Source organism: Bubalus kerabau, chromosome X (assembly GCF_029407905.1).
Source record: "Bubalus kerabau isolate K-KA32 ecotype Philippines breed swamp buffalo chromosome X, PCC_UOA_SB_1v2, whole genome shotgun sequence".
NCBI classification, from domain to species: Eukaryota; Metazoa; Chordata; class Mammalia; order Artiodactyla; family Bovidae; genus Bubalus; species Bubalus kerabau.
Window position 1 is genome coordinate 19,521,824 of NC_073647.1, and position 27,724 is coordinate 19,549,547.

General features: G+C 38.9%; 1 pseudogene; it reads left to right on the top strand.

Moving 5' to 3' along the window:
• Positions 1-3,637: 3,637 nt before the first annotated feature.
• On the top strand, positions 3,638-9,604 carry LOC129639575 (olfactory receptor 13H1-like; annotated as a pseudogene).
• The last annotated feature ends 18,120 nt before the right edge of the window (positions 9,605-27,724 follow it).

Genomic DNA, 27,724 nt, shown 5'->3' on the forward strand with positions numbered 1-27,724 from the left:
TGTACAGAAATGCAACAGATTTCTACGTAATAATTTTGTAACCTGCAACTTTGCCAAATTCATTGATGAGTTCTAGTAGTTTTCTAGTAGTATCTTTAGAATCTTCTATGTATAGTATCATGTCATCTGCAAACAGTGATAGCTTAATTTCTTCTTTTCCAATTTGGGTTCCCTTTACTTCTAGTCTTCTCTGATTGCTATAGATAAGACTTCCAAAACTATGTTGAATAAAAATGGCAAGAGTGGACATCCTTGTCTTTTCTTGACCTTAGAGAGAATGCTTTCAGCTTTTCACCATTGAGTATGATGCTAGCTGTAGATTTGTCATATATGGCCTTTATTATGTTGAGGTTTGCACCCTCCATGCGCACTTTCTGGAGAGTTTGTATCAATGGGTGCTGAATTTTGTCAAAAGCTTTTTCTTCATCTATTTAGATGATCATATGGTTGTTATTCTTCAGTTTGTTGATGTGGTGTATCACATTAATTAATTTGCGGATGTTGAAAAATCCTTGCATCCCTGGGATGAATCCCACTTGCTCTGGCGTATCATCTTTTTAATGTATTTTTGAATATGGACTGCTAGTATATTGTTGAGGATTTTTTAATCTATGTTCATCAGTGATATTAGCCTGTAATTTTATTTTTTGTGTCATTTGTGTCTAGTTTTGGTATCAGGGCAATAGTGGCCTCATAAATGAGTTTGGAAGTTTTCTTTCCTATGCAATTTTTTGGAACAGTTTCAGAAGGATAGGTGTTAATTCTTCTCTAAAAGTTTGATAAAATTTAGCTGTGAAGCTGTCTGGTCTTGGATTTTTGTTTGTTGGGAGGTTTGTTTTTTTTTTTAATTTATTTTTAATTGAAGGATAATTGTTTTACAGTATTGTGTTGGTTTCTACCAAACATCAACATGAATCAGCCATAGGTTTACCCATGTTCCCTTGTTGGTAGGTTTTTAATCACAGTTTACCCTGCTTATTTGACTTACATGCAGAGTACATCATGAGAAATGCTGGGCTGGAAGAAGCACAAGCTGGAATCAAGATTGCCAGGAGAAATACCAATAACCTCAGATATGCAGATGACACCACCCTTATGGCAGAAAGTGAAGAGGAACTAAAAAGCCTCTTGATGAAAGTGAAAGAGGAGAGTGAAAAAGTTGGCTTAAAGCTCAACATTCAGAAAATGAAGATCATGGCATCCAATCCCATCACTTCATGGGAAATAGATGGGGAAACAGTGGAAACTGGCTGACTTTATTTTTATGGGCTCCAAAATCAGTGCAGATAGTGATTGCAGCCATGAAATTAAAAGATGCTTACTCCTTGGAATACATTGTATGACCAACCTAGACAGCATATTAAAAAGCAGAGACATTACTTTGTCAACAAAGGTCTGTCTGATCAAGGCTATGGTTTTTCCAGTAGTCATGTATGGATGTGAGAGTTGGACTATAAAGAAAGCTGAGCACCAAAGAATTGCTGCTTTTGAACTGTGGTGTTGGAGAAGACTCTTGAGAGTCCCTTGGACCGCAAGGAGATCCAACCAGTCCATCCTAAAGGAGATTAGTCCTGGGTGTTCATTGGAAGGACTGATGCTGAAGCTGAAACTCCAATACTTTGGCCACCTGATACGAAGAGCTGACTCATTTGAAAAGACCCTGAGGCTGCGAAAGATTGCGGGTAGGAGAAGAAGGGGACGACAGAGGATGAGATGGTTGGATGGCATCACTGACTCAATGGACATGAGTTTGGGTAAACTCCAGGAGTTGGTGATGGACAGGGAGGCCTGGCGTGTTGCAATTCATGGGGTCGCAAAGAGTCGGACACGACTGAGCAACTGAACTGAACTGAACTGAACTGAAGGCTCATCTTGTGGCCTAGCATGTGGTCAATCCTGGAGAATGTTCTGTGTGTGCTTGAGAGGACTGTGTAGTCTGCTGCTTTGGGGTGGAATGCTCTATAAATATCAATTAATTCTGACATGTCACCATGATTTTTGATCATCTATTTTACATTGACCATAAGAAGCCAAATATACTCAGAATCATAGGGCAAGAAGAGTCCTAAATGATTGTCTGTGCCATGGGGAAAATGCTAGAGTGGGAAACAGGGCCCAGCATTTTCTATAGTTTGACATAATGGCTGTGAAAATAGGCATAGGAATAGGGAAAGAGCTCAAATGTTGTCAATGGCCATGACCAACAGTACAATTCTCTGTGGTTTTAGTTCCATTACCTATAGTTTTCTGTGGCTTACATGTTCTCTCATTTGATTAGAAAAATGTTATTAAAAAGAGTAATTGTCCAGTGACAGTCATTTGCTTAACAGAGGAGAAATCAAAGACCCAGGTGTTCTGGCACAACCAGGGCAAGAAATCTGGCTTCAGGACTTCTAAACTAAGTTGTTCTTCGAATTGAGAGTTAAAGAAGACACATTTAGAATTCTGTTTTTCAATTAACCTAAAATTTGAGTGAAATAAGAATCCTATGCATTTGAAAACCTGGCACTCATTCTAGAGTCAAGTGGAAAACATGGTTTTACATAGGCAGCGGATATGCTTCCTAGACTTCAACTCTCTTTTAGATGGCACAGTCATCTGCAAACATCATCTTACAGAGCTCCCCTTGTCCTGCTCTAGTTTCTCTTTTCAGTCATCTGCTCTACCCAAGAGCCTGTTGCCAACAGTGGCTTCAGTCATCCAGGGATGCTCACAACCTCTGGTGCAAGAGGAGATTAGACTCTTTTGGTAAATGGCTGTCAAAGCTCTGGGTATGAGTTAGTTTCACTGAAGGAAACCTGAACTTTTACAGGACGGGTGCTAATGCCTGCTAATTGCTATCACCTAATAATTAGATTGGCAGAAATTTCACTCCAGGGGCATGTATGAAAACTGGTAGGCTTAAAATCTGTCTTCTCAGAGAACCCTAAGACTGGGAACCATGAGTTCAATAGCACATTTCTAAGCCTTAGTTCTATGAGGAATTCAGAGGGCACAGTGAACCACAAATAGGGCACAAGACCTACAGATACCTAAGGGTTTCTGGTTCAAAGAGTCACTCTTCAAAAGGACACTGGGGAGAAAATCAAGTATATTATCAGGAGCTGTTTTGCGTTTGTGATTGAGAGGTCTTAGAACTAACTATATCTTCTGAGTTGAGATGGAAGGGCTACAGAATACTTAACTTGGGGAAAAAAATACTCTGTGAGAGTATTCTATAGTAATGAGTAGTGAGTTTCTATACTAATACTTAAAGTCCCACACAGGGATTAAAGGATTTCCTATTACATGAGACTTTCAGTGGTAAAACCAAGAAAGTCTGGGACAAGCCAGGATGATTGTTTACCCTACACTACACTTCAGCTGCAGTTATCTGCTATCTTTTCAGCAAGCAGTGAAACTTGTTCTTGTTTTAGAGTCTTAGCACTTACTGTTCCCTCTCCCTGGAACTCTCTTCCCCTAGATTTTCACATAGTCTGTTTGTGTACTCTTGGTCTCAACTCAAATAGTAATCTTGTTCTAGCACTCTCTTTCATGTCAACTCTGCTTTCTTCATAACAGTTATTATGATATGAATTGCTTAATTTGCTACTTCTTGTTCTATCATCCAAATAGAGTATAAGTTAAATGAGAAGGGATGCCTAATCTCTATTTGTTCATTGCTGTATCCTCGGCAACTTTAACAGAATTGGATACATGGTATGAACTCAAAAAATATTTGCTGAATGGACAAATGAATAAATGATTCTGCCTGACTCTAAAGCATATATTGAATTCTCTCATAGATACAACAAAAGGCTCTGAGAAAAATATCCACAAGACAAGTAAAATCCACGTACCTGGTAAACTTTCAAATTAGGCCACACAGATCTATGTGGCCTAGTAGAATCTTGAGCTTCCCTCACAGGGGGATGGGTCTAGTAGAATCTTGGGCTTCCCTCATAGCTCAGTTGGTAAAGAATCTGCCTGCAATGCAGGTGACCCCAGGTTTATTCCTGCGTAAGGAAGATCCACCGGAGAAGGGATAGGCTACCCACTCCAGTATTCTTAGGCTTCCCTGGTGGCTCAGCTGGTAAAGAATCTGCCTGCAAAGAGGGAGACCTGGGTTCAATCCCTGGGTTGGAAAGATCCCCTGGAGAAGGGAAGGGCTACCCACTCCAGTATTCTAGCCTGGAGAATTCCATGGACTGTATAGTCCATGGGGTCGCAAAGAGTTGGACATGACTGAGCGACTTTCATTTTCACCAGTAGAATCTGGCTACAGACAGGAAAGTTGCTGTCAATTAGGTCTTTAGAGATTGCTAAGTACGGTCTACATGCAGGAGATCTGAGTCTGGACTGTTTGCATGCTCTGTGCTGTGCTCTTGAAGTGGAAAAGGTCTATTTTCATCTTAAATCTTTTGTGATTATCTGTATCTGGTCAAAGTATCATCAGAGTGTTTAAGAAATTTGAAATTAAAAGATTCAGAGAAAAGCTATCTGGTTTCATAGCCAACTTCCCTTTTAGAAGTATTGGCCATAGCCTTTCTTTCTATTATGAACTCCCAGATGATGTGGTTATTTTGTCCAAGATTCCGGTCCATTCCATCATAATTAAATCCATAGCATCATTTCCCCTCAATGCTTCTTTAACCTTCTGAGAAATGAAATTGTCAGCAAGGCAAATCCCAAATTTATCAGATGCCCTGCTCTTTACCAGACTGAGATTTCCATCAGATGCCTGGACAGCTGAAGCTTTCCATTCCTTTTGTAGTGTGCCTCTATGTCCGTTCTGTAATCTTCATCAGGGAAGCATCAATCATGTTCTCCATGAAATACTTCTTTGGCGGCATTGCAATTTCTTTCAATTTGTGTGCCACTACAATGTTCATCATCCTATTCTCCTTCATGTTTTGTGGATTTCCACAAAGGTTTGAAATATTTTTAATATACGGGTGTCAGAAAGTCCCCAGGATAGAATCACAAATAAAATTCTTGAGGAATTAATATCTCACATAAGCAGAACCTTATCATCAACACTTTGTGGAGAGAGTGACCCACAGAACCTGCTATGATGTGACTAACTGGGTGAAAGTTCTCTTATGTTGTATTTCTACAGAGCACTGCTCTGTCAGTTGATACACTTTTTTGGTACAAAGAAATTGACAAGTAAAAATTTCAGGAAAAGAGACTTCCCTGATGATCTGATGGTTAAGACTTTTTGCTGGTTTGATCGCTGGTCAGGGAACTAAGATTCCTATGTGCTGCACGGGACAGCCAGAAAGGAAAAAATTCAGAAAAAAAAAATTGTATGATTAAATGCAATGTAAAAAAATACCTGCATGGAAGAATCCATTTAGTTAAAGTGACATCAAGAGCTTTTATTTCAACAAACATCTTTGAAGAGTTTTCTCTGTGCAAGGTAGAGTTCCAAAGAAAATAGAAATGACTCAGATATGGTCGCTAAATCCAGGGGCTTATAGCTTCCAAAATATACACTCAGTCTTACTTCCATTATACAGAGACAAAGGTCCCTCAAGTTAAAAAAAAACTAAATTGAACTCACAATTATACTTGAGAGAGAACTGGACTGACAACCATAGTATATCTTTGGAGGATCCAGTAAACACAAAAGTTAAGTTACGTAATCATACTTTGATGTACATCTTCATCCCCCAAATTCCTCAATATAAATTCTTTATAGCACTTACCTGAATATTTAACTTGTTATCAGAAAAGTAGGTAGGGGCTTCCCTGGTGGCTCAGATGGTAAAGCATCTGCCTGCAATGCAGGAGACCTGGGTTCGATACCTGGGTCAGGAAGATCCCCTGGAGAAGGAAATGGCATTATACAGAGACAAAGGTCCCTCAAGTTAAAAAAAAAAACTAAATCGAACTCACAATTATACTTGAGAGAGAACTGGATTGACAACCATAGTATATCTTTGGAGGATCCAGTAAACACAAAAGTTAAGTTACGTAATCATACTTTGATGTACATCTTCATCCCCCAAATTCCTCAATATAAATTCTTTATAGCACTTACCTGAATATGTCACTTGTTATCAGAAAAGTAAGTAAATGAAGAGCTACCCAGACAGAAGAAAGTTTCTCCTTTGAGGAAAAGCAGTGCTGGTTCCCAACTGCCACCATATTTATTGAGTAGAATCATTGCTATAGGGAGCATTCACTGAAATGCTCATTAATCAAGTTAGGAGGAAAGTGAACATTATTTTAACGAGCTAAATACAGCAGATGTCTCCTCCTCCTTATTTGTTTTCTCTCTTCTCTATTTGCATTAGGCAACTTAATTACAAAGCAGGGATATCTCCTAAATCCCCAAAGTGGAAATTGTTCTTCAAGACTGAGCTTATAAATTCTTAAACCCAGCACAAGATTATCCAAATTTCCAAAGTTCCTTCTTGCCTTTGAATTGTGGCTTCTTTTAATACTACCTAAATATTTTTGGTCTGTAAGTAGATTATACATTTTTGGCAAACACAAATGCTTTAAAAATATCTCAATGTATTCAGAAAGGACATTTTTTCAATTTATTTTTGTGTTTGCTGGGAACAAAGTAACAGAATTTTGGACACTTCTAGAAGAAATAGTATTCTAATATTTGTACAGGCAAAGAAAAACCACATGTCATGAATTGACATTTATATTATTATTAATTATTATTATTATTATGCTAGAAAATGAATGTTTCTATTGTCTTTTAGACACCAACCTTTCATGGTAGCCTTATTACAAGCCAACTCTGTGTAAATAAAAGAAAAAGATATTTAACAAGTAGAAATAAATGGGCATGATTCACCAGCACCGTTAACTCAAGATTTTCCAACCTTATAACCACAACTGATAGGAAGATTTATTACCACAGCTGCTTGTATTAAACTTCTTTTCCTTGCAGTTGAAAGAATCAAATTTCTTCTTGGAGATTAGTCATTTGTGGGGGTGTCGCCAACTGCAAAATGCTTCTGTTATGAATGAGGTACACTTCTCTGTTGCTGTCCTCCAGCCCTAAGTCAGTGAGTAATTTTCATCTCTTTATATGTCTTTTCCCGCCTACCATTAGGAACAAATTTTAATGACTTACATACTCAAACTTTCTTTAGTTGTTACTCAAACCAAAAACTTCAGATGGTATTCTTACTGGTAACATGATAACCTTACAAAGAAAGGTACAATGACATGACACTTTGGCACATGTTTACAAGGATGAAATCCAAGCTGATGGAAAGGTCTACATGGGCCATGAAAGTGGGAAGGGAGCTAATGTATCTTGGGTGGTATACTTATACTCAGCACTGTGTTAGGTTCTTTATAGAAATCATCTTGTCTAATTCTTTGAGCAAGCTCTGGGAGCTGGTGATGGACAGGGAAGCCTGGCGTGCTACAGTCCACGGGGTCTCAAAGAGTCGGACGCAACTGAGCGACTAAACTGAACTGAATTCTTGGAACAGTTCTGCCAGGGGCTAGGTGATATTCCCGGTTTATGTGTGAGGACACTGAATTTCTCAAGATGGTGCAGCTTATTAGTGGATCCAGGTTACTCCCTTGCCTTCTCTCTGTATTTCAACATTCTGCCTATTTAGCATGAAGAATTACCTAATTATGTATATAGCATGAACATAACTATACAGTTAAGGAGAGGTTTGATTCTGTGTCTAAATAAGAAAATCATAAAGCCAAAAGAGACTTCGATGGGTCATCTCTTTCACTCCCTACTGAAATCATATAAAACTAGGAAAGCTCTGCCTTTTTTCTTTTTTTTCTGAACACTTCTGGAAACATGTATTCGAAGATTTCCCTTGTCTCCCTTCACAGTTTCTGGTAACTGTTGTCTTCATAAAATGTTTTATCTAATAAGATTTTCCCATCACCCTTTAAGCTTTTGTTCTGAACTATATGGAGATGGCAGGATCTACACATAGTAAGTTTCTGTCATTTGAAAATAGTTGTTAGGACAACTAAACAGAGTGAGATTTCAGTAAACCCACACATTGCTTTGTTTATTTCATGTCATTTTGGCTGGTGATGTTTTTCCATTGAACTGAGTGATAGATTTAGCTACATATGCACCTTCTAATTTACATGCATAGGTGGTTTTACTATTATATATGAACAAAAACCAAAAAAAAAAGTTGAAAAGCAAAGAAGTATTCCAAGAATTCACAACTGGATCATTGAGCTTAAACTTAAAAATTATTACTTGCTAATTAATGAACCAGCTTAAATAAAACTGACTATAAACAAGCATTTTTGGTGGGGAGATGTAGCATATTTGCCTTTTTTTGGTTAAGAATATAGTCAATCATCTAGCTATGCCCCTTTATGAGTGTAATAGTTCTGTGTAACCCACTATTGATGTTTAATAGTGTCTTACATGATCAACCCACTTACTTGATCAAATGTGTCTTACATGATCTAAGGGGTACCTAACAGTCCAAACAACGTAATAAGCCTTTCCTGATCATATACGGTTCTGTAAGACAGAAAAACAAAGAGAGAACCTCTATTTCCACCACTGGACACTTGAACAGCTGAGTCTAACCCAGTAAAATGAATGACACACACTAATCCAGAACATGGCTTCTAATAAGCTATTGAGATGCTACTCTTCCTATTTCTTCATTTAGGTAACATGATGTTTTGTCTTATTTCCCTAGTACTTGAGACAACTAAATAAATAGGCAGTGTAAAGAAAGACAATGCCTCTGAGGTGACTGGATTCAGGATTTTCCCAACAGCCTCAAATCCAGGTTGCCTTCTTCTTAGGACTGCTGTTTTTCTACCTGGTCACAGTGTTTGGGAACAACCTTATTGTTGTAGTGAGATGGGATTCTCAATATCATACCCCCATGTATTTTTTTTCTCAGTAATTTATCCTTCCTTGATATCTGTTACTCTACCAGCTGGGAGCCATATGTGCTGGCCCAATGCTTCAGGGACTTCCCTACTATTTCCTATACCAGCTGTTAGGCCCAGATGACCACATTCCTCTTTTGGGGGATGACAGAGTGTCTCCTCCTTGCTATCATGGCTTATGACAGGTTTGTTGCAATCTCCAATCTCCTGCGTTACACCGTCATTATGAACAATTGGGTTTGCATACAGTTGGCCTTGGGAACCTGGACTAGTGCCTTCTTAGTAGCAGTCACACCAATCGTCGCAAGCCCTGCTCATGGTTGTGGGCATTATTTCATCAACCACTTTACCTGTGAGATCCCAGCCCTGCTGAAGCTTATCTGCTCAGACACCCCTGTCAGTCTAATTCTGGGTCTGGTTATCAGTGTGTTCACACTGCCCCTGCCATTCACTTGCATCCTCATCTATTACTCTCATTGTGGTTGCCGTGCTAAAGACCCATTCTGTGGAGGCCAGACTCAAAGCTTTCTCCACTTGTGGATCCCATCTAACTGTGGTCACCATATTTTATGGGACAGCGATCTACATATTACTGAAACCTCAGTCAAAAGAATATCAAGAAGAGGACAAAGTCATCTCAATATTTTATGGAACAGTCACCTCCATGTTAAATCCCCTCATTTACACTCTGAGAAATAAGGATGTAAAAGGAGATCTTAGGAAGTTAGCCAAAGGAAATGAAAAATCCTAATGGTTCTCTTTATAAGCCTCTCCAACATGCAAGAAAAACAGTGAAAGCTCAGTCCATAAAATTTCAGTTTACGTATTTAAAAACAACAACAACAACAACAAAACCTGAGTAAGCATTCTTTCTGTGGTCATCACTAGGAACTCATGAACAAGTATACCATGAGAGTTAACATCTTGTCAAGCCATGTGAAGCGTTAAGGCCATGAATGTGCCTGAAATAGTTCACAAAGAGAATAATGGTATTAGGGAAGCAAAGGTGATGGCTGCAGCCATAGTAGCCCCTCAAGGAGTTTTTTTCTGGGGTATAAAGCACAAGATTTTTGCAAACAAACATCTTTGTATTTGCCACACAAGGTAGACAGAATTCATATATAGGACAGTGGTCATGCAACCAGAATATAGCATTTGCTCCTCATATCACATTTTAGAGATGTCTGACCCAATTTGAACCTGATGGACAAATGACCCCTCACATCCCACATGTAGGTGATACTATCTCATGGCAATAAGCAACTTTTGTATTTAAAACATGTTTATCATTTGAAAGTGTTTTTTAAAAAATTATTCTAATTTATGCTTATAATTCCTTATTTTAAAAGTTTGCATATTATACATATTAATAAATATTTTCTCAACCAACATTTATTTCTGCATATATTAAATTTCCATCATATCAATTTCCTATGAAAATGTCTAAACTGAAATTGTTATTCTTTTGCCTTCTCCTATTTCTCTGCCTTCTCTTCCGTGATGTGCTTTAGTGACCCTCTGGTCATTTCTACTCCCACTTCTCATACACATTCATGAGCATTTCTGCTCTACCCAAGAGCCTTCATGGCCAAGATTGTGAATATTTTTCTCTTTTTCCCCAATTTAATAAGATGCCATATGCAGTTCCTATTGTTGCCAAGCAACATTTACTTTATACTTTGTATTATGGTAACTTGTTGATTCTTTTTCTCATCTTAAGTTGATTGACTCCAGAAACCTTTTGCCACAGCACATTCAGAAGGTAGATATGTCTTCTAAAATTTCCTTTATTCCTAGAGGCTTCTCTTGGGTAGATGGGTATCTGGTCACAATACTTTCTGTCATTAGCCTTTTTCTTCACTTTCTGAAGGTTGTTTATTTTGAAGGTATATTATCTGAGAAATGATATATATACCTGTATATATGCACATATAATATACTTATATATTATGTGTTATATATTCAGTTCAGTTCAGTCAGTCAGCTGTGTCTGACTCTTTGTGACCTCATGGACTGCAGCATGCCAGGCTTCCCTGTTCATCACCAACTCCCAGAGCTTGCTCAAACTCATGTCCATTGAATTGGTGATGCCATCCAACTATCTTATCTTTATATTATAATTACATATATTATACTTTTATAATATATTCTATATTTTATAATTTATATATATTTTATAATATATAAAATATATATAATAAATTATAAAGGTATAATATATGCAATTATATTCAACACTGTACTTTGTTGATGGTTCCATATATAATTGAAGCCATTTGGATTGTTGCCAATGGAGTCAGAAAGCTTGGGTTCATATTTAAGCTCCACTATTTATTAGCTATGGCATCTTTGGCAAGTAACTGCTCTGTGCATCAAGTTCTCCACCCATAAAATAAAAATAATAATGGTACCCTTCCTATTGTGCTGTTGGAAAAATTAAATTGATATGATTATCTATTTAAAGTTCTTAGAGCAGTTCCTGGCACATGGTAAGCATTCAATAAATGTTAGATACTACTGTTATTTTCTAAAAGCTTCCAAATATTTCTATTCTTTGCTTTTTAAAACCAATTTCATTTATGCATCATTTTCTCCAGGGTGTACAATGAGGAGCCTCATCAGTCCCATTTTCCAATTTTAGAAACACAGTAATATCATATTTCCCTTTGGCTCTCACTTTTATGGCTTTACTCTTAATCTGGTTGACTCCTATTCCAGTTCCTCTGACCTACGCTTGATATATTTTAAGTAGAGACAGCCTCAAACTTAGGAATGAGTTATGTCCAAAAGTTAACTCATAAGTCATCAGCTTGGAACTCAGAGCACGTTTTCCCCACTGAGACAGGATAGCAACATTCCAAGGGCAGCTCACCAACACCTATTTAGGTCATCATTCTATCACTAATAATACTAAAGGCCTTAGGAGAATTTTTTTTAGTATGTTTATTGAAAGATAGGTTCTGAGTCCCACTTTGGACAGGCACTATTAGATGGCATTAGTGATCAAAAAAAAAAAATCTGCCATGAGGATCTGTGTAACCACTGTCATGCCCTGATGGGTATATGAGGAAATCTTCAGAAGAAGTAAGAGTGGGACTCAGGGAGCTTCTCTAGAGACTAAAAAAAGTAGTAACTTGCTTCTATATATGGGTCCTGCACAATTCAGAGGACTGCTAAGCCTCTCTTCATTTCTTTTTACGTTATTGCTGGGGTTGGATGACTTCCTAACAGAAAGCTTGGGGTCATTCATTCCATTAAGATTTTTAAAGTGGCTACTGTATGTTAAGGATACAAATCCAAGTAAGTCATTCTCTTGCCTTTGAGAGGCTCACATCCGAGTTGGGGAGTAAATAAACACAGTGAAGTGCTACAGATACTGCGACCCATATTTATAAAAGTCACAGAGATCAGTTCTAACTGGGCAGTCAGGAAACATTTACTAGAAGACATGACACCTTTAGTAGAGCCTTGAGAAAGGAAGAATTTGCCAGTTGGATAAGGAATGACAATTATAGTGGATGCAGTGTGAACAAGAACAGAGGTATAAAACCCAGGTTGCTGAACTTTCAGATACTGCCAATTCAGTTCCCACAGCAGAGGGTGTGGGACGTGTTTTGGCAAAATATAAAACCTGAGAAGAAAGCAGAAGGCCAGATTAATGGGAAGATTGCTATGCTATATATAAAGCTTGCACTTCATTTATTCTATAGGTCAACAAACTACAGTCTGAAGAGCCAAATCCAGCTCTTGGTTTGTGTAGCCCACAGCTAAATACGGTTTTCAAATTTTTAATGGATGCTAATTGGATGCATCACTGACTCAATGGACATGGGTTTGGGTGAATTCCAGGAGTTGGTGATGGACAGGGAGGCCTGGCGTGCTGTGGTTCATGGGGTCACAAAGAGTCGGACATGACTGAGCGACTGAACTGAACTGGAAAAAAAAAAAAAAACCTAAGAAGACAATTTGACAAAGTCTGTGTGTTGTCTGTGAAGCCTAAAACACTTACTATCTGACCCTTTTAGGGCTTCCCAGGTGGCTCAGTGGTAAAGAATTCACCTGCCAATGCAGTAGACCTGGGTTTGATCTTTGGGTCAAGAAGATCTCCTGGAGAAAGAAATGACAACTCACTCCAGTATTCTTGCCTAGAGAATCCCACGGACAGAGAAGCCTGGGAGGCTATATAAAGAGTCGGACACAACTTAGCAACTAAACAACAACAAAACAACAACAATCTGACCCTTTGCAGAAAAAAAAAAATTGCTGAGCCCTGCTATAGGTGATGGATAACTACTGAAACTTTTTGAGCTGATCAGTAACATGCTCAGAATCGTGTTTTTAAAAGCTCACTTTTACAATGAAAGTGAAAGTGAAAGTCACTCAGTTTTGTCCCACTCTTTCCCACCCCATGGACTATACAGTCCATGGAATTCTCCAGGCCAGAATATTGGAAGGGGTAGTCTTTCCCTTCTCAAGCGGATCTTCCCGACCCAAGGATCGAACCAGGGTCTCCTGCATTGCAGGCGGATTCTTTACCAACTGAGCTATGAGGGAAGCCCCAACTTCTACAATAAATGTGTAAAATTGATTGAAGACATGGAAGACTGGATATAGGGCCCATTAGGAGGCTTCAACAACAAACTCAAACTAAGACTGTAGCAATACAGATTTGGAAGAAACTCGGGTCATTAGAATAAACCTTCCTCTTTCATTTTTACATGAAATTTCATTCACATTCAACATGCATTTTCTCCAAAGCAGGATCTTTAGCACAAATATAGTAAGGGGCCTCAGGGCCGGGTGATCTCGTCCTGAGCATCATTCATTTCTTTCCTACCATTCAGTGAGCACAGAGAAATATGAAGAGAGCCAGGTCCAAAGTTACTTAGTTGGGTGTTTTATTTATGTATTACAGCCCTTTCTGTAACCCACAATAGCTGTGTATGGCATATAAAATTGCATTTTGCTCAAATAAAATACATTTATTTAAAGATAATAAAGATCCTCTGGCTTTTCACGTGATCTCTGCAGTTCACTGGTCACCTGTCACTTGTTTAGACATACTACTGCATCTCATGCATCCGGAATAGTGCCATTATGAGCCTTAATAAAAAGATTTCTAAAAATACTGTTTAGTAATGTCAGTGATTCCCAGTTTCATTTTCTTTGCTCAAATACCATTAACCTTCCCTGTTCTATCATATCAGTTATTTCCTGCTTATCCCATAAAACCACGGAAACCTACAGCTATCATCCCTTTGCAATATGTACATGTCTAAAATCACTATGTTGTGCACCTTAAACTTCCACAAGGTTATATGTCAGTCATATCTCAATGAAGATAGGGGAGGACAGGAAGACACCCACAAATAAATACTTGCTCAGCCCATGTAAAAAAAAAGTCCTAGAATAATAATATCTAAATTTTTTTCAAGATATGGTCACAAAGATTGTTCAGTTTGAGTTTCACAACAACATTAAGTTACTTTACAGATGAGAAATTCAAGGATTTGGAAGTTACAAAGATTTGCCAAAAATAAAAGTAGGACCTAAACCCATCTCTAACTCTAAAGCTTGTAGATTTTCCATTGTGCTGCATCCATAAGGCAGCAGAATTCAATTTTCTCATCAACAACTTGTTCATGGTGCTCACTCACACTTGAGCTGTGAAGTCTGTTGCTGAGTCACTCTTTCACTTGCTGCTTATTTTTTCATATTAGCCTATATTCTTTCCTGCATTATAGATCCATAAAAGACTCTCATAACTGACTTAAAGTCACCTTAACCTAACTGTCTATAATCTCTCAAACGCATGGCAATCTTCTCTTCACACACATGAAAAAAATGTCAGTAGCTTTGCTTGCTTTTGCTTCTTCCCTATATTACCCAGGCTTTCTGTCTATTGCAGACATTTGTCATTTGTGCTTTGATTTTCCCTACCTATGTTCTAATTTCTTTATTTTTTTCTGTGCTCTCCATTAGTTTGTTCTGAAATCAAAAATATCTATTTTTCTCTTCAAAGCATTTGGCTTCGTTTTTTTCTTTGAGAGCTTTCTTCAAATTATTTTTTCATCTGTACCAATCCTCTCTGACAGCTTGAAATGAAAGCTGGGCTTCTCTCTCCTTGACCATTCCTCACTGTTTTCAATGCCTTCTCTTACTTATATGAATTTGCTCATCCTCCATTTACCTCTGCCAAATTTCCAAGCTTTTAAGAAATTAATTTCAGCTATTACAATTGCATGATAAGAAAAAGTACTATCTTTCATTTTATATGTCGGAACTCTACTCTCTCTTGCATATAAATCCTGTCAACCTACTGGACCACCTCCCTTTTATGTAAGCATATTGCAAAGTGTTAGCATATGCTTCCAAATAATCTTTCAAGTCTACATTTTTGCACACAATTTTCTGAGTATTCAGCTTTACTGGTCAATTTCCAATTATCTCTGGCCCTTTTCCCTTTCCTGACATGTAATTTAAATGTCCCTCTACTCCAAAACCACTCTGCTTTATGAAGAATGAAGAAAGGGCACCACATCTTTAATTTACAAATCCAAGCTGTTCTCCTCCCTAATTGACATCCTTGATCATGCCCTCCAATTCAGATCTCCTATCTTTCAAACATTTTTATGATAATATTTTACCAAAAATCCTCCTCTCTGTTGTAGTCTCTTCCTCCTTTTCAACAACAAGAACGTCAAAAAAAAAAAGTTATGACATATGAATAATGGACATGTACTATAAGGAAACAATGGTATGTTACACATATAAAGAAGACAGATAAATTATTTGTGGGTAAGAAGAGGTGGCAAGAATACACAGAAGAACTGTACAAAAAAGATCTTCATGACCAAGATAATCACGATGGTGTGATCACTCACCTAGAGCCAGACATCCTGGAATGTGAAGTCAAGTGGGCCTTAGGAAGCATCACTACAAACAAAGCTAGTGGAGGCGATGGAATTCCAGTTGAGCTATTTCAAATCCTGAAAATGATGCTGTGAAAGTGCTGCACTCAATATGCCAGGAAATTTGGAAAACTCAACAGTGGCCACAGGACTGGAAAAGGTCAGTTTTCATTCCAATCCCAAAGAAAGGCAATGCCAAAGAATGCTCAAACTACCACACAATTGCACTCATCTCACATGCTAGGAAAGTAATGCTCAAAATTCTCCAAGCCAGGCTTCAGCAATATGTGAACCGTGAACTTCCAGATGTTCAAGCTGGTTTTAGAAAAGGCAGAGGAACCAGAGATCAAATTGCCAACATCCACTGGATCATAGAAAAAGCAAGAGAGTTCCAGAAAAACATCTATTTCTGCTTTATTGACTATGCCAAAGCCTTTGACTGTGTGGATCACAATAAACTGTGGAAAATTCTTCAAGAGATGGGAATACCAGACCACTTGACCTGCCTCTTGAGAAACCTATATGCAGGTCAGGAAGCAACAGTTAGAACTGGACATGGAACAACAGACTGGTTCCAAATAGGAAAAGGAGTACATCAAGACTGTATATTGTCACCCTGCTTATTTAACTTATATGCAGAGTACACCATGAGAAACGCTGGGCTGGAAGAAGCACAAGCTGGAATTAAGATTGCCAGGAGAAATATCAATAACCTCAGACATGCAGATGACACCACTCTTATGGCAGAAAGTGAAGAGGAACTCAAAAGCCTCTTGATGAAAGTGAAAGAGGAGAGTGAAAAAGTTGGCTTAAAGCTCAACATTCAGAAAACGAAGATCATGGCATCCAATCCCATCACTTCATGGGAAATAGATGGGGAAACAGTGGAAACAGTGGCAGACTTTATTTTGGGGGGCTCTAAAATCACTGCAGTTGGTGATTGCAGCCATGAAATTAAAAGACACTAACTCCTTGGAAGGGAAGTTATGACCAACCTAGACAGCATATTCAAAAGCAGAGACATTACTTTGCCAACAAAGGTCTGTCTGGTCAAGGCTATGGTTTTTCCAGTAGTCATGTATGGATGTGAGAGTTGGACTATGAAGAAAGTTGAGTGCCGAAGAATTGATGCTTTTGAACTGTGGTGTTGGAGAAGACTCTTGAGAGTCCCTTGGACTGCAAAGAGATCCAACCAGTCCATTCTAAAGGAGACCAGTCCTGGGTGTTCATTGGAAGGACTGATGTTGAAGCTGAAACTCCAGTACTTTGGCCACCTCATGTGAAGAGTTGACTCATTGGAAAAGACTCTGATGCTGGGAGGGATTGGGGGCAGGAGGAGAAGGGGACGACAGAGGATGAGATGGCTGGATGGCATCACTGACTCGATGGACTGAGTCTGAGTGAACTCCAGGAGTTGGTGATGGACAGGGAGGCCTGGCTTGCTGCGATTCATGCGGTCGCAGAGAGTCGGACACGACTGAGCGACTGAACTGAACTGAAGAAGAAATGTAGGTTATTTCTTTAATGCAGAAGAATTCGAGCCAGGTTAAGAAGTATGGGTAGCATTTAATGGTATGGGATGGATATGATCATATTCCAAATGGCAGGGAAAAATTCACACACATGTAAATGCCTGTCATGGGGTGTATTTTCAGAATGGCTAGTTCCTGTTGGCTGAAGGATGGGCTGCAAGTATTGTTCATCGGTAAGGTTGGGGCATGTTGTAGAGCCTATTATTCACTTAAGTTTATCTTTTATTCTATAGGAAAAAGTAAGCCTTTGGAAGTTTAAAAAGGAGTAACATAGTAGACTCTCAAATCTTTACCTAAAGAGTGAATGAATGAATCATAGATAAGTCCACAATGTTTTATTTGAGTGAGTAAGAAGAAAGCAACAGTGTTAACAAAGAAAAGAAAGAAGGGGATCTGCTGGCTTTGGTCAGTGGGAAATGGGATATAAGTGAACATAAAGTGCTTGAAAGACATCCAAATTAAGCTGTTCATCAAAAACACACATATGAAAGTTTAAGAGGTTAAACATACAGATAAAGGTTGAAATTCTACCACACAGAAAGGATAGTTAAAAATTATAGAGGTGAGTGAAATCACCATGCCTAAAGTCAGAAGAAAGATCAGAAGGTGTTTCTTTGGAAAATACCCTCGGAGATAGGAAGAGAAAACTGGAGATTAAGGAGCAAAAGCTTTGTATGGTAGTTAGAAGAATCCAGAGACTGAAACATTATTGAAGCCAAAGGAAGAAAAAATTTAAAGGAAAGGATTATTAACAATGCTGAAATGGTTCAGAGATACAGAGGAGAAGGTGTTTTAAAAAGCATTAGGTATTTCAGTAGACAGGAAGTTGCAGAAGCTAAATGGTGGGAAGGAGGTGAGAAAGGAGAGGTAGAAATTGTAGACTACTCTTTAGTAAAGTTCGGTGATAAACAGAAGGTAAGAAATAAAATAGCTCATGAATTTATCAAGATTAAGGGATGAATGTTCTTAGAATTGGAGAATCCTCTGTATGATTGTAAACATAAGGAACAGAGTTTGGTACAAATCAGGAGATATGTGTATGTGTGTATACATCATAAAACTGGTAGCATGGAACATGAGGATAATTACTAAAGCAAGATCCTGAAAAGTCAAGAGGAAGTGAAATCAGCTAACCATGTGCATGCAGTAGTTAGCTCTGATAGGAAAGCAGGTGGGATCTTCTTTCCTACAGGCAGAAAAAAGTATAGTTTCAGATACAGGAAAGAGTTAAAATTGAAAGGAGAGAAAGGGGTAAACAGATCTTACTCCTCTTTGATTAATCTAAATTTTTTATTACCCACTTCTCTATCCTTCTTTCATCTGGGTCTTGAACTCCATCTTCAGGGAATGTGTAGTATTTATTTTCGTGTGTCTCTATCATCCTTCTTTCCCCACTCTGTAGATGTTTTATGTTACAAATCCACATTGTCTTTTTTCCTTCAGTTTATCCCAACATTTTTTTTTTTTGCTGCTCTTCCACTTTATGGTATTCCTTTACTCCTTTCTCTACCCCTCCTAACATGGATTTTTATTTCTCCCTTCAACATAAACTCATCATCCACACATATTCGTTCCTGAATCTCTGTTTTTCATACAGACCTTTCCTGACTAGTGAAGACTATAGCTAATGATTATTACATTTTTTAAGAGGTTGAACTGTAATAGAAAGTGATAGCCAGAGAAGGGATAGTAGCATTGTGGCGGGGTAGGGTGGGGGAACTTGAACATGTTTACAAGATAAGAGCAAAAAGTCAGTCGACAAGGGGAGTGAGGTGTTAATACAAAACAAAGTTATTTTCTAGAGCAAATAAAAGGAAATGGAATCCAGAGCACAGGTAGAGGAATTTATCTTAGGCATAATGGGAATTCTTTTTCACCAAAGCAGGAGGGAAGGAGCCAGTGATGAGTCAAACATATACCTGTTGATAAAAGGAAGGGACAAGAAGTATAAGAATTCTAACTTGATGACTTCAATATTTTGGATATTAGGGAGGTCAAGTATTGAGTGTGAAGATAGAAATGATGAAGGAGAAGACAGGGAGAAACTCATGGAGGTTCCAGTAAGCTGTTGTGGGAAATGGAGCAGAGAGCAGTTCAAGAAAACATCGCATTATTATGACATGGAGGTTCAAAGGGAGCTTAAAAGCCATAAATCTGTAGAAGGATAAATCCACATAGTTAAGAGATCTTGTCTTAGCAATATTTAGCAGTCTACACATAGCAAAAGATGGCCTGAATAAGGCCCACATGGAGGAAAAGAATTTAATTAATTCTGGTGTAATTGAGATAGGGATAAATCCCAATGTCTCAAGAGAGTATGCTGTGCTTGAAAAACTGCAGGAGTTTGTTATGGCTGAAAGAATAGTATCTGAGGTTGAAAGGTTAATCAAGGACCTAAGAGCTGATGGTCTCACATTCCTTTGTCAATGGAGATCCATTGAAGGATTTTGAGCATGAGAATGACCTGATTAGATTTGTGTTTTAATAACATCACTAGGAAATATCTGCAGAGGGCGGATTGAGAAGAGATTTTGGAGGTGAAGACGGCATTTAAGAAGTCATTTCAATAAAATAGATGAGAGGACCTACAGAAGTGGGCACAGAGAGGAGCATATGGATTAGAGAGAACTACAGAGATATTTGGGGCTTCCCAGGTGGCTCGGTGGTAAAGAATCCACCTACCAATGCAGGAGACCCGGGTTCGATCCCTGGATCAGGAAGATCCCCTGGAGGAGGAAATGGCAACCCACTGTAATATTCTTGCCTGGAGAATCTCATGGACAGAGGAGCCTGGCAAAGAGTCGGACATGACTGACCCACTAAACAACAACAGAGACATTTGGTTGAGGATAGATTTGAGAAAACTTGGTGATTGAATGAGCATTTAGTTTATTTGAATTGTTGCATTTCTTCCTAAAGATCCTTCTGCAGCTGATGAGCGATCCTTCCTCTGAAGCCAAGAGAAAAAAGCTTAGGACTAAATGAATCTGAAGCTTATAGTACATTCTTGAATCTCTCAAGCAGTGTAATGGAAAAAGCATGGGCTTTGGAGTCAGACAGTCCTGGATTCTAAACCCAGGTCTGCCACTTAATACCTATATGATGTGGCATAGTTAGATTCTCTGAGCCTTAGTTTCTTTATAAAATGAGAAACATATCTATTTTCCAGAGTTATTGTGATTTTTAAACTGAAATACTGAAAGAAAATGTGAACAAGGTAGGTGGTTTGAATATTTTCTGGTACGTAGTAAGTGTTCAATAAATGATAGCTAGTTCTGTTTCCATTGTGTTTTATATTATTAGGATCTTTGTTATTATCTCAATATTCATGTAGTACTTCTGCCAGGTTCTACTATCCCCTCCAGGACTAGCTTCATAGTGTCACAAGCTACTCCTGCCTTTTTTTACAATGAAGTCATAGACGCATTACACATACATTCATACATTATAGATAAGTTATCCCTCAAATATAGCTAAATAAGCCATCATGGTTTTCGTGCTTCAGGTCACATGGTATGAAGGACCCTCCCCTCCTCTAGTCCACCAATGAAACAGCCAGACCTGGTTCGTACCAGTAGCAGAGACTGTCCCTGAAATCAGATTGTATTTGACTGGCAGATAAAACAATACCACACAAAGGTGGCTTCTCAAATCATGTGTTTAATGGTTGTTGTCATATTATAATAGGGCTTCCCTGGTGGCTCATATGATAGAGTCTTCCATATTATATGTACAAATAAACATTGCATCATTCTATATGTCATATGTGAATATGACATATGTTATACTCATATTGTTCCAGTCATGCCTCATATGCAACTACCTGAAAAAGTGTGAATTGGAGGAAGCCCCTCAAATCCCATGATTTAAGGAGATTCTCCAAAAACAAAATCATAGCAGTCCAGGCCCCTCTAATTGTATCACAGGCAGCTGTCCCTGAAATGGTGTCTGCCAAATGGATGGCTGCCCACAGAGACTGCCCTACAAATAACCTTTGGTATGGTGTTGTGCCTCTAGTTATACCCTGTGAATGACAGAAATCCTGCCACATAGAGGCTTTCCTTGAGTTATACATGTATGTGTGCATGCTAAGTCATTTTAGTCATGTCCGACTCTTTGCGACCCTATGGACTGTAGCCCGTCAGGCTCCTCTGTCCATGGGATTCTCCAGGCAAGAATACTGGAGTGGGTGGCCATGCCCTTCTCCAGGGGATCTTCCCGAGCCAGGGATCAAACCCACATCTCCTGTGTTGGCAGGCGGGTTCTTTACCACTAGTGCCACCTGGGAAGCCCATACATGTATAGACATAATCAAAATGGCTTACTATTTTATTCTAAATAAATCCAATATGATTCCTTTAACAAAAGAACATGTTTAGGGTTCTTTCCTCAGAAATCTACTAGGTTGTTGCTCAAAGGGATCACTTTTCCAAACTACGGTTCAAGTTCAAGTGATAACCTGAGTTAGGGATACAAAATAGCTTGTGCATGAAAAGAGATCCAAACTATCAGAGATTTTCCAAAATTTCCCTTCAGCATCAGCCCTAAGGCTCTGAATTAATAAGATCTCTGATGATACTTTATTGGGTGCTTTTGACAGTGTTCTCAATCAGGTATTCTAGAATATTTTGCTGCCCAAGCTAGAACTAGGCTCAACGACATTCTCCATGCTTATGTTTTCCTTATTGCAGTGTGGAGCCACTTGCCCCCAAAATGTAGCAAATTGGGGTTGTGAGAAGAAGAGAGAAAAGTTGTCTGTCAACACTAGCTAGCAACGAAGAAAATGAGAGATGGCAAACATGAGCAACTTAACGTGGCCATATACTTTACTCTGGGTTTTTGTGAAATGGATTCTCACCAAAGAGGGAGAGACAAAGAAGGAAACAATTATAATACAGTATGTAAAAAGCTGTGAAGGAGATAAACACAAGATTTCTATGGGATTATAGTGACACCTAACACAGGCTTAGAGGATAAAGGTACCAGGGAGGGTTTCCTGTAAGATACGACATCTGAAATGAGCTTTGAAGGATGAACAGGATTTTACTGGATGAAGAAGTTGTGGCAGGTATTCCACGCAGAAAGAAAATACCTTGTTCAGAGGAGTCAAAGCTTTAAAGAGAAGCATGTGCAAACCAGAAGTAGCGCTGCCTGGCTGCACTATAAAGTTTGAAGGGGTAGTGAAGAGATGGTAAGATAGGTCAGAAGAGGGAATGCCAAAATGAGAGGCTGGAGCAGGAACCAGATCATGCATGGCCTTCTGTGGCACTATACGGTAACCTCCACATATGTTATGGCTTTAATAAGGAAGCTTCATGAAACCAGAGACTGTATATATTTCAGTTATGAATTCATCCCCAATGTCTCTAACATAGTACAAAGCACAGAATATACTCTCTCAAAGAAGCATGGAGTCCCATGCTTAAGAATTTACTTGTTATCCTGAAGGATAAGGTTAGCCATTAAATGGTTTCAAGCAGAGAAGTAACACAGATTTAGATTTCAGATGCATTCTGGTTGCTGAGTAGAGAATAAATGGGAGAAATCAACATGGGATGTGAGGAAAGTGTCTATAAGGTCACTGTAGCAATCCAAGTGAGAGGAGATGATGGCCAGGAATGAGGCATGTGGAAAATTGTGTACATTCAAGAGATAGTTAGGAAATAGAGTGAACAGGAAGAGGCTAATTAATGAAAAAGAAGATAGAAGGGAAAACGGTCAAAGATTATACCACCAGTTTGATGACTTGAACAAGGTGGTGCTGTTTAATGAGATGGGGACAACTGGGAAGTGGGCAAGTCTGGGAGGCAGAGAAGGGGTATGGTTACTAAGGTTTGCCATGGGATGGAAATGTGAGGAGAGTGGGTGGCAAAGAGAGTAAGGAAAATATTAGTTCCCTTTTGGAAACTTTAAGGTGGCTGATGGATATTCAAGCAGCTATCAAGTAGATGGTTGTGTGTACATATCTCATGTGTGTATACATATATGTTATGTGTATATTCGTATGTTGTGTGTGTGTGTGTGTGTGTGTGTGTGTATGGTGGCTCAGCAGTAAAGAATCCACCTGCCAATGCAGGAGACTTGGGTTCTCTCCCTGGGTCAGGAAGATCCCCTGGAGAAGGAAATGACAATCCACTCCAGTATTCTTGCCTTGAAAATCCCATGGATGGAAGAGCCTTCCATCCATGGGGTTGCAAGACTCAGATATGACTTAGCCATTAAACAACAATGACAAATATATATTTGAGACTCAGAAGGAAAATTTGGAAATATAGATATGGAAGTCTGCATGCATATGGTAATTGAAAGTAGATGTTCCTTTGAATTGGTTTCCTCTCATGCCCGTGACTCAGTGAGCTCTGCGTAAAAAGTTAGGCCACCATTGCCTGAATTCCTAATCAGTACTTAATCATTTTCCTCATGTCCCCGAACCCAGTTCAGGCCCTGGTGGCACCATCTGATAAATCCTTCAGGAGACGAGAAAATTCTCTACACCCCACGCAGTTATTGAGGCATCTAAGGACACCCTCAGCTCTCAACTTCTAATAGCCCAAGAGTGCCCTCCAGCGTTCAGCACGATGCATTCAAAGGCAAAGAGAGCAGAAATGGGAATCATTGCTTTCAACCAGTATCACTGCCCTGCTGCTCTCACTTCAGGGGAAATTCACCAGCAACCTGCAATCCCAGGTGAGGAAGAACTCTAGAGATTTCAGATTCTGCCAAAACACGAGGAGAGTCTAGTAAGCTCGACTCTCTTAGGCAATAATTTTTTTTTCAGCAGCCCCACCAGTTAGGAGATAGCCTACAGTGCCATTTGTTGACTAGAAAGAATAGGCCCTGTAGTCTGAGCTCTCAGCAATTCTCAGGAGATACTACAAGATGGATGGATTGGAGCAGTATTATTTTTTTCAAATATAATAAGCCTCAGGATGGGAAGGGAGGGGCAAGATAGGGATAGAGGATTAAGAAGTACAAACTACTATGTATAAAATAAGCTACAGGGATATACTGTACAGCACAGGGAATATAGCTAATATTTTATAGTAACTTTAAATGGAGTATAATCTATAAAAATTTTGAATCACTATTTTGTATAGGTATACAATATAATATAGTAAATCAACTATACTTCAATTAAAAATTTTAAAAAATAGTAAGTCTCAGGGCATGAATATAGATTGTGTCCACAAAACTATAGAAATAGAAGAATCCATGCCACAGGCCTCCTGGACGCTAACCTCTGAATATGTACCAAAGTAGAGCTAACCACTTTGCCCATATGTACCACCTCCTCCACTGGAAACTCCTTGGTATACTAACCAGGGTTCCAGGGTGAGAACAGAAGGTTCATCTTTTTTACCTGCAAAGAGCAGTAGGAATGGCATTTCAGAGCATAGAATTCTGGGTGGTATGCTTTCCACAGTGATGATGAGATACCAAAGTTATCCTAGTTTAAATGGAAACCCCTTCTAGATATCCCATGTTGGAAGGAATAGAGATAATTGAATTAACATACTCATAAGATAACAAGCAAAACAAACAAACAAACAAACCAGTATTGTCAGTGCTGCTCATAATCCATTCCTCAGTCTATTGCTTATACAGATGGAGATCCAAGTGCCTTAGACCTTAAGAAAACCTATACTCTTCATCTTGTTTTGGACTTCTCCCTAAGTTCTAGCTCTGCCCACTATGGTCCTACACCATCTGTCACTTCCTTAACTGGGAATCCAGACAAGTCTGCCACTTACCAGAAGGCACTTTCAGAATCTAAGGCAAAACTACATGTGAATATGGTTTATCTGGGATCTGGAGCCCACAATTATGTCAAGCACTTGAACACTTTCTCCAAGCCCAAGGCCAAGTCCTTCCAATACTATACACACATTGTATATATGGACCACATCTTCTTTATCCATTCTTCTGTCAATGGACATTTAGGTTGTTTCCATGTCTTGGCTGTTGTATATAGTGCTGCAGGGAACACGGGTGCATCTATCTTTTCAGATCACGTTTTTCTCCAGATATATGCCCAGGAGTGGGATTGCAGGGTCATATGGTAGCTCTATTTTCAGTTTTTTAAGGAACCTCCATACTGTTCTCCAGAGTGGCTGTACCAATTTACATTCCCACCAGCAATGTAGGAGGGTTCCCTTCTCTCCACACTCTCTCCAGCATTTATTGTTTGTGGATTTTTTTGATGATTCAGTACCTGTCAGATCATCTTGGCAAACCATAGCTTCTTTTAAAAATCTTTTTTAGGTATAGTTTATATACAATAAAAGTCACCCATTTTGAGTATACGTTATGAAGAGTTCTGACAAATTATATATACCCCCTTGGAAGTAGCAACTATTACAGTCAAAATATAAGAGATTAAAAAATATATATATATGAGAGATTTTCATTACTCCCCAAAGTTCCCATGCATCTACCTCAGTCGACCAGTACCCGAATCCAAGCTACAGGCAAACATGAATATGCTTTCATCATCTAGAAAAGATTTGTCATTTCTGGAGTTTCATATAATGGAAGTATACACTGTGTACTCTTTTGTGTCTATCTTTTCACATAATATTTCAAGTGATCAAGAAACTCAGTGATCTCTCTTTCAAAACAACCATGTTATCTACCCCAGGACAAACAACACTAAGAGAACTGCAAGACCTTCACAAGGACTGAAAGTCAAGCGCTGATATATATTGGGGGAGGATATTCACATGAGAAATCTATATAATTGCTTATAGGTAAGTATCTACCATCCGTGCTGAAAGATGATTACTTGGGACCATTTGAATGATGGCTGAGACGGTAAAGAATTGCCTGCAATGAGGGAGACCTGGGTTCGATTCCTGTGTTGGGAACATTCCCTGGAGGAGGGCATGGCAACCCACTCTAGTATTCTCACCTGGAGAATCCCCATGGACAGAGGAGACTGGCAGGCTACAGTCCATGGGGTCACAAAGAGTCGGATATGACTGAGTTACTAAACATAGCACATTTGAATGATAGATCATCAACTAACATCTTTTGACGCCAACTGCCCTCTTCCTTTGCATATATTCTACTTCCACCATTCTCTAGAATGTCTGTTCACTGGATACCTGAATTCACTACCACCCTCCAACTGACCCAACAATCTAGGATAGAGAACCAGAGTATGTCATAGCGAAACTGCTAGACTTTGGCAGGAAAACTACCAAGCCAGTTAAGAAGATTATAGGCCACAGAAGCAGACATAGAAGCACACTTCCAGAAAAATCTTCTGACCTGCCTTTCCCAAAGAAGGTAATGAAGTAGTGTGGTAGTGTCAAAATATTTGACTGCTACCTACTATGTCTATGTCTGGGTTAATGAGCTCTGCAAAAGAAGAGACAGCAAGCATCTGAATTCTAGTTCTTGCATTAGTTATCTTTGGTTCTGAAAGCTCTTGGTTTGTTCATTTTGTTTATAACTACCAGGACTTAAAATATGTTATTCTAGGAAACATTCTCCCCTGGACAAATTTAACATTTTTCTTCCCTGCCAACATTTGCCTTTTTAACTCATTTTTTGAGTGCTCTCAACAGGATAAAACCACCTCCAGATTGACACATTTTCCCCTTAAGCTACATTAATGTCTTGAGTAAATTTTCTGCCTATATTTGCTCTTTAAGATGAATCTGCATATCTCTGCTATGATCCATTATGCTCTGATTTTCAAGGTATAATACTGAGGTCAGTTCTCTAATTGACCCTGAGGTGAGTCCTATAAACATGCCACTTTTTTGGCCTGCCCACACTTTTTGAAGTGCCACACATGTAGTAGGAAGCCAAGCAAAGTAAAGTAGCATCAGTGAGTTGAGAAGACAGAGACTGGATTTTAGAGAAGTTAAAGTGACTGGAATTTGCAAAGTTGAGTGCCAGAGAGCGGCAACTATGAGAGAAATTTGCTGGGGGTTCCCTGTAACTATTCTGGTAAATATAAGATGTGTCTTCAAAGGGTGAAATGTCAAAAGGCTAGGCAAATAACAGTTACCAGAGAGATTTAGGTTGAACAATTTCTTGTGCTCACACAGGAATGGAAGACCTTTGGCTGTCATTCAGCAAAAGTGGATAAATTTTACTGAAATCTGGAGCATTCAGTAGAAATCTCAAAAGAGTTAGTTTTCTGTGGCTACTGTAACAAATTACCACAAACTTGATCACTCAAAACAATAGAAATCTATTCTTTCACAGTTCTGGAGGCTAGTAGCATAAAATCAACATGCCATTAGGGGTGTACTCCCTCCAAAAGTTCTAGAGGAGAATCTGTTCCTTGCATTTTTTAGCTCCTAGTAACTGATGGATCGGAGAAGGCAATGGCACCCCACTCCAGTACTCTTGCCTGGAAAATCCCATGGATGGAGGAGCCTGGTGGGCTGCAGTCCATGGGGTTGCTAAGAGTCG